This window comes from Canis lupus, chromosome 16 (genome assembly GCF_003254725.2).
Source record: "Canis lupus dingo isolate Sandy chromosome 16, ASM325472v2, whole genome shotgun sequence".
NCBI classification, from domain to species: Eukaryota; Metazoa; Chordata; class Mammalia; order Carnivora; family Canidae; genus Canis; species Canis lupus.
The window spans coordinates 44493028-44513418 of record NC_064258.1 but is presented as its reverse complement, the minus strand read 5'-3'; the positions used below and the strand labels follow the sequence as shown (position 1 = coordinate 44513418).

Below are 20391 nucleotides of genomic sequence, written 5' to 3'. Positions count from 1 at the left end.
AATCCATCCATATGACTGCAAAAGCACTTAGTCTATATTTTCTATTGAATTTAGACTTTTTCCATCTACAATAGATGGCTCTTCATTATTATTGCTAAAATGTCTGATGCTCTGCATAAAGTATACCTAAAAAAATTTGAGAATATATCTCATCTTTTAATATTTTTCCATGTACCAGGAAACTTAATAATGAGAAAAAGTCATAAATATAGACCTAAAGCAAATATTTTCTTTTATTTCCTCAGGTATTTAAGACCTTCTTATGAGGGACCCCTGGGTGGCTCAGCCTTTGAGCTTCTGGCTCAGGGCCTGATCCTAGAGTCCTGGGGTTAAGTCCCTTATGGGGCTCCTTGCATGGAGCCTGCTTTTCCTCCCTCTGCCTGTGTCTCTGCCTCTGTGTGTGTGTGTCTCTCATGAATAAATAAATAAAATCTTAAAAAAAAAGACCTTCTAAAAAAAAAAAAAAAAAGACCTTCTTATGCATTTAAAAAATTATCCCTTTCTCTAAACGAAGCTATACTTAAACTCATACTCACAAACACATAAACACCGAATCATAGAAGCATGCTGCTGCCTCCTTAATTTTGTTCTCACTTTGCATTTATTTGGACAGGCATTAGCTGTCTCTAATACAAAGGATCTTCAACTTTCTCCAACTAGTGTTATATTTTATTCCAACAGATGAATCTGTAGACCACCTATTTCCACTTAGCTCTGATTCTATTGAGAAAAGAAAAAATCTGAATTAGATGAAGAGTAGGGATACTTTCGATAAGGAATAAAATTACCTTTGATGAAATATAGATAAAGATGCTTGTTTTCATAATATCACAAAGTAAATATTCACAATAGAAATGTAAGGATAAACTGCTATAAAGTTAATAAATTAAGTGATCAGTTTCTAAAACCAAGAAGACTCTCATGAGTCCCTATGAATTCATGAATCATTGCCTTATGGAAGCTATTACTAGTAGTTTTGTTTCCTATTAATTTGTCATTGTTTATTCCTCTGCCTAATGCCAAAGGTTTTAGTCTAGCTTTTTAATCACAACTTTTTCAAAACATATTTTTAATGAAAATGCACAAAACCAGCAAGTTTTGTATTCCAATTGTATACCCCAATTTTAGATAATGAAAATCTAAGATATTAAGAAAGACTTGAAAAGGTTTGGAGAAAAAGTCCAAAAATAATTTCTTTAGTAACCAAAAGGGAGTAAGTAGTACCTCCAATCTCTATGATAAATGTCATTAAAGTGATTATTTTTATTTTCTACTTAAGAGAACTCCTTAATGTTAATTTTCTAATATTAATTTCCTCCATCATGTATACTTACTTTCACTAGACATTAGGTCACTCATCCTTTTAAGATAAATGGTATCTTTGGTAAGCTCTCTGATTCCCTCTGGTATTTGAGATTGTAACATTGATGAATGAAGAGTATGCAAGGGAAAATCCATATGTACTAAGATAATTGGAGAAGGAATGACCAATGTTGACTCAGAAATATCTGGTTATATAAGGGAAATATGAAAAACAAAGAAGGCAATTTAAATTAAAAAATAGACATATGGGATCCAGTTCAAATAACTGAAATTACATTATCTGGTGAGAAAATGGCTGAGTAGACAGAGCTATGATTTCAAATTATGGTGTTTTTTTTTTTTAATGTTAGACAAAAGGGAATAAGAATTCTCTGTAGATAAATATTTTCAGGTAGAGAATGACTAGAAGTTGTCATTCTACGGGAGTGTATTATTTAGGAACCTTTTGTATGCAGTGATAAATGAAACTCAAATTATCATTGAATCACTGGCTCAGAAGACTTGGTCAAGTGGCACAATGATATTACCAAAGACAAACTTCTTCAATCTCTTCTTTCTCTGTCTTCAGTGGTATTATTTCAATTCAAAATTGGCTCTAACTTTAATCTAAACCTCTCCTTCTGGTCAAAAGATGGAGACCAGCTGCTAACAGGAGAGACATGCTTACTTAATTATACTCAGTAGGAAAAAAGATAGTTTCTTCCAGTATATTTCTTAGAAAAACAATCCAACTTCTTTCCAAGAAATCTGCACAAAATGTCATAATTTGCATTTGCCCAAATTGTGTTCTGATTCCAATGGAGGAAGGCAAGGCAGTCAGTTTCCACAAAGTACTTGTGCTTCATGGACAAGGGGATACAAACAATTGGGATATAGTGAACAAGATGAAAGATGAAAGGATCCTGAGAAATCCATTGTGGCAAATATTTGCCTGTGGGAGGTTTTTTTTACTTTTGCAAAAGACAATGGGATTTATCCTGGTTTTTGCCATTGTCACTGGGAGCTCACTTAGAACAGGGCAAATTCTGTGACTGAGGTCTTTCAGAGAAAGCTGTCTACCTGAACTTGAGAGGGAATGGTGAGCTTTATCTACTAATGATAAAGGAATCTGATATCTTTAAAGCTAAGTTCATGTTCCTCTCCCTCTCTGTTCCTTTCCCACTCAATCCTCACTTTCAGTACATACACACCTTCAAATAATAGAATCACAAACCAAAAGTATAGAAATAACTAATATGGTTCCTCTGAATCTACTCAATTGTTTTGATTATTCTTTTTCATATTTTCTTCCTTGTCTGCTATCTCTAGTGTCTGATCATGTCTTTGTTCTTCTGTATCTTCCACTAATTTGCAGTATTTTGAAAAATTGAGTATCTTAGGATTCTTTCAAAATAGCTTTTAAACATTTTGGGGTTGAGAAGATTAATGGATAAATACATGCATTAATGTGATATATATTTAATGAGAAAAGTGCTTTGAATTACATGAATTCTAAAAAAATCTTATTCATTTAGTAAACATTAACATGATTATTTGTTCTATGAGGGACATTTTTGTTTATAAAGCATAAGAACTCTGCTTTGTGTTAAAAAAAAACACAGACACATACATGCACACATATCATTTTTAAAAGGAATTTGCAAGACATACAAAAGATAGATTGGTAGATTATGGCAAAATGCCTTTGAGGTTTTTTTATTATACATGTTACTGTATTCTATACATGTTTCATTATATTTTTATGGCTAGATCATAAACTATGCTAAATAGAACCTTCATAGGCACCTTCATTGATTTTACCTTTCCATGGTTCAATGTCCAAACCCCTGACTCAATGTACTAGAGGATATTTTTTTAAATTTTCTGCTACTCAACATCTCAAGCCCTTTCTTTCTCAAGAGATTTCCTGATTACGAGGTTAAAAGCACTAGCTATCCTACCCTCTTAGCATCAAAGGAACCAGCGGAACACATAAACTAGAGTCTGCCAATTGCATGGTTCTATTCTAGACTTTTGAGTCTTAAGGGAGTGATTCAAAAATAATAAGATAGCTAATATTCACATACTTTTTATGTTTCAGACCATGTTTTAAAAGTTTTACTCATTTAATCTTTACAACTTTATGAAGTAGAGACTTATTTTCCACATTTTGCAGACTACAGAAATGGAAGCCCAAAGACAAAAGCCCAGTTGGTTTAGTATTAATGGCAGTCAACTTTTTTTTTTTTACATTTTATTATTTATTCATGAGAGATACAGAGAAAGAGGCAGAGACACAGGCAGAGGGAGAAGCAGGCTCCATGCAGGGAGCCCGACGTGGGACTCCATCCCAGACCCAAGGATCACAACTTGAGCCAAAAGCTGATGCTCCCCCACTGAGTCACCCAGGTGCCCTTGGCAATCAACTTTGAAAGTCCACTGACAAGCTAGGCACTAAGATTTGAGCATCAGTTCATTCCTGCTGCCAGCCATGCTAAAGTAACGGTCTCTATGAACAATTCTAAAAGTGGATAGAATACACAATAAAATGGTTTCCACGCATTGGATAACAGGAGCAAAAGAAAGTGATCCCTGAGACAAGGGGATGTCCAGGAGATGAAACCTGGTTACCACCTCTTGCCCCAGCTTTCAGCCGGGAACAATTTTCTGACCAAAACACAAGTAGCTAGAGTCCATGCAAGGAGTGCATCTCATTGAACTGAGAAGTGCAGATCAGAGTCTGAGACTGCTGAAGCATCTGGTATCTGCAGGGCAAAGTACTGGAGAGACTTAATATTAACAAGATGCCCATTCTTTCATGTCTAGAAATTCAATGCAATGTCAATCAAAAATCAGCCAGGCTCTTATTAATTTATTTTTTAAATTGGTAAACTGATTTTAAATTTCAGATAAAATCAAAGAATCTAGTAAACCCAAATTTCCTATTAAAATGAAAAAAAGGAAGATGAAGAATAAGAACAATAAAATTAAGATTTAGCCTACCTGATTTCAGGACTCATTAGATGGCTACAGTAAGCAAGAGAATTTTGTGTTGGCATAACGATCACTGAAATACACCATGGAGTCCAACATGGGCCTATACACATGAGCAACTGATTTTTTTTAAATAAAGATATCAAAGTAATTTAGTAAGAACAAAAAATAAGCTATTTTCAGCAATAGTGGAAAAATGAAATATCCAAATAAGAAACAAAAATAAAAACAAAAATAAAACCCTGACACTATCTCATACCAATACAAACATCAATTCAAAATGGATCATAGACCTAAGTGTGAATCCTAAACAACAAAATTTTAAAAAGGAAATAGAAAAAAAAATGTCGTGACCTTGACATAGGCAACAGTTTCTTGTAGAGACTACACAAAAAACACTAAACATTTTTTTAATGATAAAATGGACTTCAAATTAACTCCACTCTTTAAAAATCACCATAAAGAGAATAAAAATTCTAGCCAGACTAGGAGAAATATCTACAATCATATATCTGACAAAGTGTTAGTGTCCAGAATACTAAGAAAACTCTTACAACCCAGTCATGAAACCAACCAACCCAAATAGAAGATAACCAAGAGGCTTAAACAGACACACCAAAAAAGATGGACAAAGGCCAATGAACACGAGCACATGAAACATGTGAAAATATGTTCCATCTCAGTTATCAATGAAATACAAACTAAAACCCTAATAATATATTACTTAGCAGTCATTAGGATGGATAAAATTTAAAAAGAGTGATGGTATGAAATGCTGGTGAAAATGGAATTTGAAACATTGCCAGCAAAACTGTGAAATGATACAGTGGCCTTTGAGAACACTTTGTCAATTTCATGTAAAGCACACATTTACAATATGATGCAGAAATTCTACTTTTACATATTTGTTCAAGAGAAATGAAAACATATCTATACAAAGGCTTTTACAAGAATGTTGATAGCAGCATAGTTAATAATATTTCAACCCAAATCCCATCAACTGAAGAATGCATACGTTAATAGTGATATATTTATTTATTTTATTTTTATATGAGATTAACTTTTATGTATTATTATTATTTACAAGGACTACAACTAAGCCCTAAAATGAAACAATTGACAATAATAAACACAACAATATGGACAAATCCCAAAACACTATGCCAAGTGAAAAAGAGCCACATGCAAAAGACGGCATAGTGTATTCCTTGCATTTAAATGACCTTCTAGAACAGGCAAAATTAATCAAAAATGATAAAAATAAATCAATTTTTGATTCAGATGTGAGAATGGAGGTTGACTATGAAGGGAACGTTCTGGGACATGAAAATGTTCTGTCTTGATCAAGATGGTAATTTCAGAGGTATACACAGTCATCAAAACTTATCTAAAATTGCATGCATTAGACGATAAAGTAGATTAAAAAAAAAATTTCAGCACTAGCCCTGGAGTCCTGAGTCTACTGGCAAGCAAGAGCATCAAGTGTCCTAGACAGCCGTCTTAACCACAGTGTTCTCATGTGTTGACCTTTGCTGAGTTTGCTAATCCTTTGGTTTTTCTCTGGTTATAGAGCCTGAATTTCCAGACTGCACCTTGATTCTGTGAACTCTCCAATAGTCTGCCACTTTCTTATTTTCTGCTTAATGTAATCAGAGTCAGTATCTGTTGCCTGCCTACTAATAGAGCTACCTCCAGATATATGGGATAGTGTGAGCAGGACCTAAATAACTCTTTGGAAATTTAAGGTCTGCTCTTTATAATCCTAGATCTTATAATAATATGTTATTTGATTTTTAGTCAGTCTATTTCTTCCTACCATGTGACTGAGTCTCCTTTTTATTCAAGTCTTCATGAACACTGCTGTATTGTTTGAGAATTTTGTTCCTTATAAAAGGCCCAACTCAGAAATCTCTGGGTGGCTCAGCGGTTTAGCGCCTGCCTTCAGCCCAGGGTGTGAACCTGGAGTCCTGGGGTCAAGTCCCACATCAGCATGGAGCCTGCTTGGAGCCTGCTTCTCCCTCTGCCTTTGTCTCTGTCTCTCTCTCTCTTTGTGTCTTCATGAATAAATAAATAAAATCTTTAAAAAAAAGAAAGGTCCAACTATATTTATAAGTGGTGTGTGAAAAAATAAGTTGGTAATGTAGAGCATTTTACATCCTGTTTTATCTTGTATAATTCTTTCAGGCTATTTATACTTACATATAAATATAAGTATCTAAAAAATTTAAAAATAAAAATAAATAAATAAATATAAGTATCTTACATATACTTACTTACATGTAAATTCCCAAACAACCTTACATGTAAATTCCCAAACAACTTTGTTTTGTTCAACATAAACATTATAGGAAGTCACATTTTAGACTTTGGAAATGTAATGAAAATACTGGTTTTCAAAGTAAAATTATGTCAGAAATATTGCATATTAGGTATCTCCCTAATTTCAAATTAAGCTAAAATCTAATTAAACAAGAGTTCTTTATTAATAGTTTTCTTTTTAATATCTTTGGGGATAAATTTCTGACCTACTAAGGATTTATTGTTTTTAAGCTCTCATTGAAAAATATATGACTTGTGTAATTTTGCACTAGTGGAATTTTAAGATTATGTTGCATCATGAGCTTATTATTTTTATATTTTATTTGATTTTATACATTACAAAATGAAAATATTCATTCAACTTAAAGAGTTCACAAATGTTGAAAATTGTATTGATTTTACTTTCTTTTTTAGTTGTCTAGATAAATTTTGTAATGAAACCAAACAAATTACATATTTAAAATGAAAGCATTTCTGTAATTCTTGACTGCTATATACTTATAGTCATCATGTGGCTCCTAAAAATTTGACAATCTGTCAAAAATAAATAAAACTAGTCATTAGAACATTTCCTTTCCTTTAAAACTTAGATTACAACAATTTTAATACCATGAAAGTAAGTCATTCAGTCCCAGATAACATTATACATATGTAATTTCAAATAATCATCCATAGTATTGTGGTTTAGTTTAATAAGAGTAGTAAGTTGTATACAATAATAGCTGGATTCACAAGTATAGTTTTAAGTGATTATAGAGATTGTAAGGCATCATGGAAATGATTAAACAGAAAATGGATAAGAATGTAAAAAGATGCTCCATATCTCTAACTATTAGGAAATGCAAATCAAAAACACAAGGAGATACCACCTCACACAATGGGATGATTACTATAAAAAAACAAACAAACAAAAACCCAGAAAACAAATGTCTGTGAAAATGTGAAGAAATTGGAACCTTGGGGCATTGTTAGTTGGAATGTAAAATGGTGTAGCTGCTGTGGAAAACAATATTGCAGTTCCTCAAAACATTAAAATTAGAATTACCATATGACCCAGCAATTCCATTTTTGAGGACACACCCAAAAGAACTGAAGCAGACTATTGAAGAAATATATTATACTCCTGTTCATAGCAGCATTATTCACAATAGCGAAAACCTGTTAGCAACCCAAGGGTCTATGAACAGGTGAATGGATAAAAAAAAAATGTGGTTTACACCTATAATGGAAAATTATTCAACCTTAAAAAGATAGAAAACTCTGACACATGCTGCAATATGGATAAATTTTGAGGACATTATGTTAAGTAAAATAAACCAGTCACGAAAAGACAAATACTGTATGATTCCACTTATATTAGGTACCTAGAATAATCAAATTCAAATAAACGGAAACTATACGGGTTGTTGCCAGGGGCTAAGACGAGCTGAGGGGTGGACAGTTCTTGCCTTATGGGTATAATATTTGATTTTTGCAAGATGAAAAGAGTTCTGGAGAATGATTGTGCTACCATGTGAATGTATTTAATACAAATTAACTGAATACTTAAATAAGGTTACAAGGATAAATTTTATGCATATTTTCTCACATTTTGTAAAAGAAATCTTGAATTCTGATGCACATTTGTTTCCAAGGATTTTACAAAAGGGATTGTGGTCCTGTCTTTTTGAGCTATCAATTCTAAGCTAAGTAAGAAGGGAAGTGAGAATGTGAGAAGAACAATGAACCATAAAAAGGGGACATGGATTTGAGGTCCTGGTGAGGTGGGCTTGAAGCATTAATGGAGTAACTTGGAAAGATGCCAGGTGGTCATCAGAGACTTTGAAGCTTGATGTTTTAATTTGGAAACGTTATGGTCTAGATTAGGATCATGGGAGTGGAGAGGAGGATGCAATTATTGGGGAAAAAAATCTAAATAATGGAACTGAGAAGCTAAGATTAATGGATACTGAAATCTCCAAGAATGATAACAGGGGTTGGAGAAAAAGACCAGGAGTTACTTCTCTGTCCTCATCTCCTACTACCCTCCCAGTGAGAATATGGCAATAAGAAAGGAGAAGGATAACAACCACCCCCAACAGGGACCAATATAATTGGGTTGTGGAAAAAATGCCTGAAAGGACTTCAGGGGAAGAAGTTCTCAGGAGAGAAGGAGATTTCAGTAAAATTAAAGGTAAAGGTGATACTTGGAGAAGTATGACCCCAAGAGAGGTGATTAGAAAGAAAATAAGATTCCAGGGAATGGAGAATCTATCTGTTTCACAAACAAGTCTTGAATAGATGGCTGTAGCATATTTAGTTAAATCTGTAAACCTTTACTTTATCTTCCTCATGCAAAGCATTCCATTAAACAATATGAAAAATATATTTCTTTTCTTTTTAGAAGCTCACAAGTTTAAGCAATATCAAAGAGAATTTTCACAAAGCAAACCAACCAAACAAACCAACACAAATTAGAACTTTTTGGAAATTCCAAATTCCAATGTATTTGGTACATAGTAGGCATTGTGTTGAATGAATGAGGGTATTGAGAATTTATCTTACACAGATCTTTTAAATAAAAAAAAAAAGAGAGAAGCTGAAGGTTTTGGAATTGGGACAGATGCTAGAGATATAGAAGAACATGGGAAATAGATACCATAAGAGTGTCAGGTTCATATATGAAATGAGAAGCATAAAATGCATTTTTGTTGAGTTGTATATCCATCCATGCTTTTTCATACCAAAAGTCATTTGGTTACATATGTTTACTAACACAGTAAGTATTTAAGGCCTCAACTGAAATTCTAATCATTTTAAATGTGAAGAAATAAAAACAAATACAATGAATGGTTTATTCAACTTACTCTTTTTAACTTCATTTTAGATGATATACATATTGCCTTAAAAATATTGTTCCTTTCCAATGTTTGTTTTATTAAATACAATTTTTAATAGTATGACTTGGAATCTATAATATTTTGTTCATAAAAATTAATCATTTCTAACAGATTCTCACTATCTGCCATGTGAAGTAAAGTAATTTCAGCTGCTTTAATCAGGTCAGTCATTAGACCTTTATGGATGTTAGTTTTATCCAATATTTATTATTAACACAATATTAATATAATTATTCACATATTTTATTTGTAATCTGATTAACCATTTTGTTCTTTCAATATAATATTTGGTGAGTAAGATTAAGTCAATGACTAAAATAGTTTTAGAAGAAACCAGCAAATATTGCTGAAGTAGCCTGAGAATAAGGGTTATGCAGACTGAGAATAAGGGTTATAAAATTGTTATTAAATGCCTTCTTAGGATCAAAATCATGACTGATGTTAAAAACTTGCATGCTGGTAGAAATTGTTAGATTAATTTCAAAAGACTAAGTAAACCCCGTATACTTGAAATCATTATTGACCTTTTGTCTGTCATTGCCAACATTCCTAAATTGGCATGGTTTTCTTCTGAGCAATGAATGCTTAAATGCACATTGGCTTGCATGAACAAGTGAAATCCTTGCCAAGCTGGAACTTAGGGAAGTATTTCTAAATATTTTATAAATGGAGGAAATAAAAGGTGGTCTATAGAGTCCAATGGTCTCAGTCCAACCTCTCCCCCTATGAAAATAGCCAGGGAAGTGTAGGCAGGGAACTCCACAGGTTTTAGAATGTGCACAGTAAGTCTAGAGTGGTCTTTCTTTTTGTGTTAAGAAGTGACATTTTGTATTAAGGGTTGAGGTTACAGAGTCTCTTGGTAGATTTAAAGCATCCCATCTAGAATAACCAGTATCCTTATTCTGTTATTATGTAAAGTTGATCAGTAGAGCCCAAATATTTCATTGCATCTGAACATGTTGGTCTATAAACTATCTATCTAGAAGGTTAGTCTGTCTAAATGGTCATTATATTTTAGGCAATTAGGATGTTTATTATAGTTTTGTATTTTCTATGTACCTTCTTCTTTCTGGAATACATCCAAATGAAGACCACTGTCTAGGTGAAGTGTGAGAGTGAGGAATTTCTTTATTTCCACTGTCTCAGAAATGCCCTCTGACTTGTGGGTGCTTTAAAGGAGCTTTCACTTTGTTATCTCTCCATGTCCCATATAGCCTCTACTCCAGCTCCAAAATCCTATCTATGATGTGCCATTGGCCAGGAAGAAGGTAGAAGGCACTGTAGGAGACATCACATATCCAGGCTGCAAGGACACCACACATTTGTGGTAAAATAGGATTATGAAAGAGAAACACCACCATAAACAATGAGGATAACTGATCCTGGGGGCAACAAAAATGATACTGCAAAAAATAAGGAAAGAACTTCAAACAATTCTAATTTCTTAGGGGGTTCGAGAACATGTATAGACATAAAATAAGAAGAGGTTGCTATGAGAAAAGAACATAAGAAAATAAGACATAGATATTAGAAATTAAAGCTCAGATTGTCAGGTAATTATGCACTGAGCTAAAGATCATGAGTCAGATGGAAAAAAAAAAAAGTACGGGAAATTTTCCAGAATATAAAATAAAAAGGCAAAGATAGAGCATGAGGGAAAAAGCCAAAGAAATTAAGGCTAGATGAAAATAGTCCAGTAAACATCGAATGGGAATTTTTGAAGGAAAGGAGTGGGACTATTGAAAAGTATCTCTTGTACAATAGTTAAAACAAAAATCCTTTAATTATTGGAATAACTTGCATTTTAAGCCAATCTTGGAAGCAATTACCAAACTGAGGATATGGAGGAAAAAAAAATACAAGGCCATGTATTTATTTTCAAATATTAAGACTGGCTTAAAAAAAAAAAAGATCTAATACTTGCAGATCTGAAAGCAAATGTTACCAGTTTTGCCTATATGAAAGCACAGCTAATAGAAGATGAGAAAAAAAATTGGGGAAGGGGGTATGCAGCAAGAGATAGGGGCCTTAATACATTGGGGCATCAAGAGAGGTTTAAAACTTGTTGGGGGAGAAAATGAAACATTTATGTAAATTATTTAAAAGTCTAGTGATATCAGTGGAAGAACTAAAATATTAGCTTTCCTTAGTCTACAAGAAGAGGGAAAGCAGAAGTCATATTAAATAAGCTGAATCCTTCCTCCTCCATGGAAGGGAGTTAAGAAGTAATATCTAAAACTAGAAATTGTAAAGAAGCATATTATTTATAATTATAGTACTAACCTTCAGCAGAATTTTTAAAAAGAAATGGTTCAAAGCTTTATCTAGAGAGCTAGATTGAGTTTGGAAAGAAATCAAAGTGAATCTTCTGGCTTTCATTTGATATCCTTCCCTATTTTTAAAAAAAAATAAGTTTCATGCATTACTTTATGATACAAATGTATATATAAATACACAAAAATAAAATGCCTAATTAAAAAGTTACACATTTATAAAACTTAATTTGAATTTGTTTATAATTGTATCTGTATGTATTTGAATTATATCACATGCAGATATATATAAAATATTTACTGTTTGAGCTTAAAGAACATGCACATTTTTGCATTTGCAAGAATGCTTATGAGTTGAAACCTGTCTCTATCTCAGTGGTTGACAAAGTTTTTCCTTAAAAGACCAGGTTGTAAAATATTTTAGGCTTTGTGGGTCAATATGAAAAAATTCAAGGACACCAAGTAGGTACATATATAATAAGGGAGAAAACAAATTTCCACAAATTTTTATTGTTGAAATTCAGAATATAATAAAAATTGAGTACACATTTTTATAATATAAATCCACTCATGGAAAAAAAAGAAAACCTACTATGAGAAGAATGGAATTTTTTTTTTTTTTGAAGAGCTGGTAATATTTTGCCCAGTTGAGGTTCAAAGTTAGTACTCCCTATCATCAGATCAATTGCAAACTTTCATACATGAAGGCAGGTTTGTTTTTGGGGCAATTAAATACAAAACAAACCAAAACAAAATCCAGAACAGGCAGTGGACAGGCTCAGGAGTGCACATTGTAGTTTTTCTATTTGGCTCTTTCATTTAGCTACAATCCAAACCTGGATTTCTCAACTATCTACGGTAAAGAATCAGGGTTTTTTTTTGTTTGTTTGTTTGTTTGTTTTTTTCCAGTTTGTTGCAGAATCAATATTTCGTTAAATAGAATAAAAACTGGATCACTAGAAAACTGAAATTTAAAAAACACGCAAAACACAACCCCTAATTTCTGTATTATTATAATCAATAAACATAAAATTATCCTGTTAAATCAAGGAAATTTTCTCAAGACTACTTTTAGTTTTTATGTTTATCTAGTGGTAAAACATACTAAAGAGTTTTGGGGGCTGGTACTAAGTAGTTTAGGCGTTATTCTGGATTTTTTTTTAATATGTTCCAAATGGATTGTAATATAATTACTAACAGACATGGCACTTAGCAAACATGTGGAATGTGCTCTTCTTTGCCACCAATGCTTTCTCGCTCCTCCAATTGGACCACACATGTGTTTGTTTCCTTCAGGCCTAATTGGCAAGACTTTTACAGATTTTCTAGAGGGAGTGAGAAAAAAAGTAGATAAATCAACCAATGGTTCTGTTCTGGCCTCTTTGGTGCTTCCTTTGTGAGTTTTTCATATGGTGGACACCCTTAGAAAAAGCAGTAAGAACCAGATTGAGTCCATCAATTCTTTTCATGGAGCCCAACCACCATTTCCTGAATTCATTACTCATTATTTTGTAGTAATTGTCTTGTAGTATTTTGTTGCTGTAAATGGCATTTTTTACTGATGACATATACCTACTAAGGGTCCTCAGGTTCATTTTTATCATAATGCTCCATTTCGATTTAACCAACTCAGAGTCCAATCAAATAGAAATATTATGCTTCAACCCTCTATTTTTTTCAACACTCTATCTAAATGATTCGCTTAATGTATTCAGAAATTTCCACAAATGCTGCAGGTACTAACAGAAAATTATTTAAGTTCATATTCTCTAGCCACGCTCCTCTGGCTATGCAAGTTTAAAATGTGAGAGCTAAAATTTTCATTCATTTTGCTGTGATCTTATCCCCAAATGTATTATGTTCATTTCTTTGAGAAGCATCTATTACATTTTTTAAACACAGTTTCCATCATTTTCTTTCTTTGTAAGAATAAAACAGTTTAAAGATACACCAGACCTTTAATTACCTTAAGAAAGGAAGAAAAACCATGTTTCTTTTCTCTTTCTCTGCCAGCTACAAGAGGAGCACATTCATAAGCTGGAAATTAAAGACTTTCAACTGTTTAAGACCATTTTTTTAATGAGATGTGCATTCTGTTTCTTTCTTTCTTTCTTTCTTTCTTTCTTTCTTTCTTTCTTTCTTTCTTTTATTTATTTATTCATGAGAGACACAGAGAGGGAGAGAGGCAGAGACACAGGCAGAGGGAGAAGCAGGCTCCATGCAGGGAGCCTGATACCGGGACTCGACCCGGGGACTCCAGTATCACACCCTGGGCCGAAGGCAGGCACCAAACCGCTGAGCCACCCAGGGATCCCCTGCATTCTGTTTCTGACTTAAATCTTACCTCTCCTCACCTCAGGCTTTTGGAAGCAACAGGAAAAGCATTCTGTCTGCATCTCTTCCAAGTTCTCACCTGATAAGTCCTTGTGGAGTGTTTTTCATTTTAGGGATTCTTGGTCTTTGTTATTGTTTTCCTCATTAAATATAACTCGCATGGCATATGTGTTTTGTCCACCATATGGAAGATGAAATAACTAACGCCTATTCATGGCAACTGTTTACCTAAATATCTGGAATGTTTTATCCAAATTACTCTGTAAACTTCTACTTTTGAAATAAATTATAGGTTAATTATAAAATAGTATACTGGGTCCTAACTTAAAAGATCCTAATTTCTTTCATATACATGGTTACTAATGACCTGACACAAAAAGAACCACTTCCTTATACTATTTACCCTGGTAGCATTAGATCTAGCCTATGTAAAATCATCGTCTTGGGATACAGAGTTGGAGCTCAATTGTATTTGAGTGTTCTCATGTCACTGTTGGGAAAAAAAAAATCTTTTTAAGATCGAAGAAAAGTCAACCCCATGGTAAACAGTCATGGTTTGAATGCATATCGTAGAAATACGAATTCTGACCTTAAAAGACCAGTGAAGGAAAGAGTTTGTGTACTGGATTCTACGACAAACAAGTTCATATATATTTTTAATGTGTATGAATAAGTGTTTCCTTTGTGTGAGATGCTGAATATAATCATATTAGCCCAATGAATGAACATCAAGTTGTGTCAAAAATACAGCCTCCTGCCCTGGTTAACTGTCTCATAAGGCTGTTTTCAATCTTCCTCTCAGGGAGAAATGTATCTGATGTCAGCAAAGTTGATGTTTCTACAACTAATGTAATTTTAAACTATGTAACCTAACATAGAACAACCTTGATGTTTTAAGACATTTTTCTTACAGAACATCAGGACTTGCAAATGCATTTCTAAACCTACTTTGTAATACCTTGAGTCCTTATCAACCCTGACACTAAGTTATCCCAGGTACCAAATTATGAATAAAGAAATAAAAATAATATCATATTCCCTGCAATAAAAGGATGCTATATAGTTTATGCTTCATAGCATTTTCCAAAATAGAAAATTCTGGTCTCACAGCCTTCATTTTAAGCATCTTCCAAATATGTGCCATTTCTACAATCAGAGAGATGGTGACAGGCCAACAATCTGAGGCTGCTAATAGAGATGTTCGGGGACAAATCCAACAGTCCAGTTTGGGTCAGGGACCTTGTTGGTTCCAGTGCATTCCATGGTGAAAGGAGAAAATTGAGTAATCAGAGTCTCACGCATTGGTCATTGGCACTGAAAGCTTGTACACACTCTACAATGATAATGTGATAATATCACCTAAAATGTTTATTTTTAAAATATTTAATAATAATAATAACTAATATAAATTGATTGCTTACTATGTACTAGTCACTATTTTAAACAGATTTACATATGTCGGTTCATTTGATTTTCATAGCAATTTTATAATACAAGTTTATTGTTATTCCATAGTAAGATGGGTAATGCAAGCACAAAGAAATTAGTAGCTTGCTCACAATCATAGGATGTAACCAGGATTCTAATCCTGGCAGTTTAGAGCCAAGGCTCTTAACCACCAGGTGTTATGACAAAGAAACATGCCATGAAAAATTAGTCCTTGTCTAATGCTATAGAAGTTAATCCTCACACCATCAAATCTACTATCATTTAAATTCTAGGTAATTTGGGCTCAAATCATAGTTCTGCTACTTATGAGCTCAGTCACCATTCCCAAATTTCTTCACCTTGTTGGGCCTTGTAGTATTTTAATCTGTAAAATGGTACATCTATTTTGCAAGATTATTATGAGATTGTCAGTATATGTTAGTTACAAAGAAAACCCACCAACATAGTTTCCCAGCCCACAGAAGATACTCTACAAAGCATATCCATATTATAAGCATGACAGTGAGACCAATAAACACATGCTAATATACACTAAATTAAATATCCACCAAGTGGTTAAGCAGGTACAGTCTGACCACAAACAAACGATGTAAATGCAAAGTAATAAATATCTCAACGAAATATTCCAAACAACTTGTTAGGTCATTTTAAAAAACTGCCCATTAGGTGAAGGGCTTTGCTATTGTAGAGCACATGGGATTAAGTGAACAGCAACTGATGTGCTAAGAGAGGCCTGGGTTCCAACTTCATATCCTGAATATGACAATAGGGGGAGTCCAAGAAAGATGTTCAATATGTGCTTGGTGCTGACATTTACGCTGAACTGCAGTGACCATTCTTCTACATTGAAGAGTTTGGCTGAAAATATCAATATACAAGTAGCACATGTGTGCAGAAACTCAAAATGATGCTTATATGATGCAAATAACCTGTGTAAGATGGAGACTTTGATGCTAGAATCACAAAAGCTCCAAATTTTGCCACTTCACCAGAAGGCAGTGGTACCTAACCTGCCAGTCCCCAACAACCTTCAAGACGTCCCTCATTCGACACTGCACCAGGTACTCTTTTTCAAAAGAATCGCAAGCTGCTATTCTGAATAATAGACTGTAAAGTAACTTATAGCTTATAGCTTATGTGTGTGTGTGCATGTTGTGTACATAAGTTTTTATTTCTCTGGGATAAATGCCCAAGGATGTATTTGCTAGATCAAACAGTAACTGTATTTTGTAATGATTTAATTTTTAATAGACTTTTTTTTTTTTTGGAGCAGTTTTTGGTTCACAACAAGTATGGAGAGTTCCCATTTCCCCTCTACTCCCACACATGCACAGTTTTCTTCACTATCAATATCCTGAACCAGAGTTCCAAACAATGAATGTACACTGACATAGCATTACCCCCTAAAGTCTATAATTTACATTAGGGTTCACTCTTGCTTTGGTACAGTCTTTGAGCTTTGATCGATGTATAATGATATGTACCCACCATTTGTAGTATCATACAGAGTAGTTTTACTGCCCTAAAAATCCTCCGTGCTCTGTCTATGCATCTCTGCCTCCCCCTGAACACCTGACAACCACTGACCTTTTCACTGATTCCATAGATTTGCCTTTTCTAGCATGTCATATAGCTGGAATCATACAGTAGTATGTAGCCTTTACAGATTGCCTTCTTTAATTTAGGACTATGTGCCAAGGTTTCATAGCTTGACAGTCTCTTTCTTTTTATTGCTGAATAATACCCCATTGTCTGCCTTCACCACAGTTTATGTATCCATTCACCTAAAGCAGTCAAGATGCCTTCAAAGTTTTGGCAATTATGAATAAAGCTACTATAGCCATTAGTGTGCAGGTCTTTGTGTGGATATGTTTTAAGTTTGTTCGGGTAAGTATCAAGGAGGGTGACAACTGGGTCATATGGTAAGAGTCTGTTTAATTTTGTAAGAAATTGTTTAATTTTGTAAGTACTTCCAGAGTGGCTATACCATTTTGCATTCCCACCAGCAATGAGAAAGTTCTGGTTGTTCTATATCCCTACTGGCATTTGGCGTCATCAGTGTTCTGGATTTTAACTTTCTTATAGCTGAATAGGTTTATCTTGCTTTATCTTAGTAGCTCTTAATATTATATATTTTCTGAATCATAGAACCAAAGCATAATAACTTAATCATGTGGGAAAACTCAAGATTTTGACATGAAAGAAGGGTCCTGATATTCACAAAGGTTGAGTTGAGAACCACTTAAAAGAGGATCCTGATGGGAAAATTGGATATTTTGAAGTACATGTGTAAAAACGTGCCATTTTACCTTCTGGCTATACCCTGTTCCTTTGCCTGAAATTCAAGTGCAGCCCAACAGGCTGCTGTCTTCTCCCTGGTTCACATTCCTCACCAGCACACAATGGAAAATCAACACCATCTTTCCTGAGAGTAAGTTTCTAAAACTGCTCCACAGGACACTAATGCACTATGAGATGTCATTAAGGGTTCCATGGGGGGAAAAAATAATCATGTGTTTGGCCAAGTAGATTATTATAGTTCTCACTTCCTCATCCATGGAAAAATACAGAATCCAACAGGCCATTAAAGGTTTGAAAAGTTTTAGAATCAAACAAATAATAAACTAGCATTCTAAACTTTTTATATGAAATATGTATTAACATGGCAGAGGTCCCATAGGTAACCGGGTAGGCAAGGAGAAATATTCATCTGACACAGTTTTCTAGAAAACATGTCATGACAAAAGGAAATTGTGTATCCCTGAATTGTGAATTGTGTATCTACTGAAACAGGGCAATTTCTGAAACAGGGCAGTTTCTACTTTACAGACTTAAAAAGGTGAGAGACAACAGTGGAGAGGTGGGTAAAGAAGTCAATGAATGCATGTCACATGCCTTTCCCTGGTATCTTCAAATATTCAGTAAAAGTCTTTAAAATCAGGAAAATGTCGAAGATAGTGGGTTTCCTAGAAAAACAGCAAAGGACAGACCAACACACAAGTGGCCATGGAGACAACCTGTATGGACAAGGCACAGAAGAATCTGTGCTGGGAGCCTCTGATTCACAGGCTGCCAAATTCATTTAGTTGTCCAAGGGGCAGCAAGAAGGGTTGTGCTGACATGCAGTAAACTCAAGGAGCTCCACTCCAGATGTCTTAAAGTACTTTGGAATGTAATGTGATAAAATGTAAACAAAATAACCCAGCTCTTTTTTTTTTTTTTATGGCTTAAAATAACCATGCATTCAATTCATCAGCCGTCTTAATTTATACCTGGCCAAGCTACATGGAATCCTAGATCTTGAACCATATTTTTCTCCACACAAAGACTGAGAAATGATTTTCTTGTAGTTAGAATGAAGTTTTTATCTTTGTCTCAATATCCTCTCCCTTTTATATCCCTTTATAAAAAGCTATTTAAAGAAAAAGAGACATCTTAATACAGCAAAGTTCTATAAAAATTGGCTTTCTTGATATTAAGTAGTAAGCTTTGTGTGCTTATAATAGATGATGATCAGCATGATGTTAGCTGGTGTTCACACAGCCTGCAATTGAATGGTTTGGTATTAAATAAAACTGATAAATAAGCTACCAAACTATTTTTCTTTTCATAAGGAAGGGTCCACAAGATATATGCTGCAGAACTGACATAGGTATTCTCTCAACACACTAATTCTTAAGCCCACCCTAGATCTATTAAACCTAAGCACTAGGGAGAGAAGCAAGAAATTTGAATGTTAACACCACTTGTGCTCCTTTGTTGGCTATAATTTGGTCCAAGAACCACTGGCTTAGATCCTCCTGTACTGCAAATGTAGGCATGGGAAGTTACTCAGAATGCAATGAGAATACGTGAAAATGAAGAAAAACTAGTTAGAATTACGGAATTTCGGGGTTGCCAGGGTCTGAAAAGATCATCTAGTTCAATCCCATACCTTTATATAAGAGGAAAAAATGTGTCATTTCATAAGGGTCACAAAGTTCAGTCTGTTGAGCATCCTTTTCCTTCTAAAATGACATTTAGCTGAGGCATTTCGAGGAAATGAAGACAATCTGAAAGTAGGAAGCACAAAGAAACATCTCTGAAGAAAGTCAACTGACCCATTTCAGAGAAAAGTCCTACTCTTTCCAGTTGCACTCAGATTGGACTTCTGACCTTGTAAAAAGATTTTTAACCCATGAATTAGCCAGCAAGTCTTGTTTTACATATTGGCACTGCTTTAGAAAACACAAGGTCCTGTGGACAGTAAACTGAATGGTGAATATGTACTCTTTTTGACCAGCAAATTACAGAATAAGTAATCACTACTTAATTTCAAGGTTCCTCTTCTTTCACTCATTGAGAACTCAGACTTCAAGCTAGTCGGTGAATGCCAGGTTTCTGTTCATTACAAACAATTTATCTTAATTAGCTTGAAAAACTGTTCTAACAAGAAATAAATCACTGAGCACAAAAAGCAAGTTTGCGAAATGTTTAATGTTCCTTTAAAATCCCTTTCAAAACAAATGGCAGTTGAGAATGCGGAAGGTTGGAAAGAGAACTCTTGTTGCTGGACTGATATCAAGCCTTCCTCCGGTTGCGTGCAGGTGTAGTAGTATTTACTTAAAAATTTATTGTAACAGATCACATCATTATAATCAAGATGGTAATCAATATTTATTAAGGCCACAACAAACATTCTGTGATTAAAGGCCATTTGTTTCATCACAATGCGATCATTTATTTATTACTGGGTAAATTATTACAAATTGCTCACTTTGGGGCAAGAAGAACATGGATATATGAACTTGGAGATTAAGGCTGAATCTCCTTTACTGGGTGAAATTCTAGCAACTTAAGGA

General features: G+C 34.1%; 1 long non-coding RNA gene across 1 annotated transcript; it reads right to left on the bottom strand.

Moving 5' to 3' along the window:
* Window positions 1–586: 586 nt before the first annotated feature.
* On the bottom strand, window positions 587–20166 carry LOC125752690 (uncharacterized). The gene is made up of 4 exons (XR_007402799.1): window positions 19859–20166; window positions 19485–19602; window positions 1335–1508; window positions 587–720 (listed from the first exon to the last, which is right to left on the bottom strand). It is a non-coding gene; the product is annotated as an uncharacterized LOC125752690 (long non-coding RNA).
* Between the last annotated feature and the right edge of the window lie 225 nt (window positions 20167–20391).